Raw genomic sequence first — 1,651 nt, 5'->3', positions numbered from 1 at the left:
ATGCTGCCGGATTTTTAGAAATGAAGGAAAAGAAGAAAAGTAGTTTTCTTTAATTTGTTTTGTTTACCAATGGAAAAGAAAAACCAAAAAAAATTTTATTTTTAAAATTAGTTTGTTTATTTTCCACTGAACAAGAAAACATAAAAAATGAATTTTGCTTTCAGAAATAGTGTATTTGCCAACAAAAACAAAAGAGTCTTATTTTCAAAAAAAATAGTTAGGTTTATTTGCCCGAACTACGCCGGTTTGATTCTCACCAGATGTGAGATACGTAGGCAACCCTCATCTGGTCCAATCTCCCCTTTGCAAAAATAGCCCAAAATGCCAATTTTTTTTAATTTCGTCGGGTGACGCTATTCTTGTCAAAAATAAGCCGAATGTCCCCAAAAGGGCGTCGGAAGGCCGTTTTTGCAAGAACAGCCACCCTGAGTCATTTTTAAATGGTTTGCGGGCACAGCCTTAAAATCTTCCTCCTAGAAGTGCTGAAAGGCTGTATATGCAAATCCAAATCCTGTTTTCTAAATAAAGACTTTTTGCACAAATAGCCATTTTTCAAAATGAATCATTAAAATCCCCTAATAAATGTGCAGGATGGATTCAAGTAACATCGAAACCTTCTCAGTCCTGAGCGATATCCCTTTGAAACTTCATATGTGGTGGCATGATTTGGGAAAAGGAAGCAGAGATACCGTGGTCAAAAGTTTAGGTGGTCTCGTTGATTTGCTAAACATCCAACCAAGGAAAGATATTATTGAGGCATTGATACCATTCTGGGATCCGACCCGTAATGTATTCCGGTTTTTTGATTTTGAACTCACACCTACATTTAAAGAGGTTGCCGGATACGCCGGTCTCAATGGGAACCTCCGAGGTAGATACCCACTGGCCCCACGACCGGTAACCCTTCATAGGTTCTTGGATTTACTGAACATCAGCCGGGATATTCAAGACCCGCATCTGGCGGAAGGGTGTTGTACATTGCATTTCTTATATCACCATATGGTAATCCCAAAGGTTTCGAGGAACCCAACACAGGACTAACACATGCTGGAAATAAAGACAAATGGGAAGCCCGACGGGGATTAGCCTTCATGGTAGCCTTTCTGGTAGTGGTGGTTTTTGTCCGAGAAAAGATGGTCACATAGACCTTGGCTTGGTAGGGATGCTAGATGTTGCCATGAAGAAACCTACTAGCACGGTGGTTCCCCTGATTGTAGCAGAAATGTACCGAGCTTTGACCAAATGTCGAGAAGGGGAGAAATTTTTTCAAGGTTGCAATTTGCTCTTACAATTGTGGATACAGGAACACCTCTGTCACCGCACAGGCTACATGAACTACGGTTTGACTGGATTGAGTTGTATTGTAGAATTTGAGACCCGGGTGACAGGTATTGAATTCCCTGAGGGTACTGAGGCTTGGTCATCATGTTTAAGATCCTTGACCGCAGATAAAGTTGAATGGGCTTATGGATAGCTCCCTGCTACTGAAGCTGTATACACCTCAGCGGAGGTCCCTTATATTCTTTTGATGGGAATTCGAAGCATACAGCCTTATGCTCCTTACAGAGTTCTGCGGCAATTTGGAAGATTCCAGACAGTGCACAACGATGAAGACCTAAGTGAGCAAGTCATCGAGTTAGGCCCAAAAGTT

This window comes from Nicotiana attenuata, unplaced genomic scaffold, assembly GCF_001879085.1.
Source record: "Nicotiana attenuata strain UT unplaced genomic scaffold, NIATTr2, whole genome shotgun sequence".
NCBI classification, from domain to species: Eukaryota; Viridiplantae; Streptophyta; class Magnoliopsida; order Solanales; family Solanaceae; genus Nicotiana; species Nicotiana attenuata.
The sequence above is the reverse complement of the archived record's forward strand: the minus strand, read 5'-3'. Positions refer to the sequence as shown.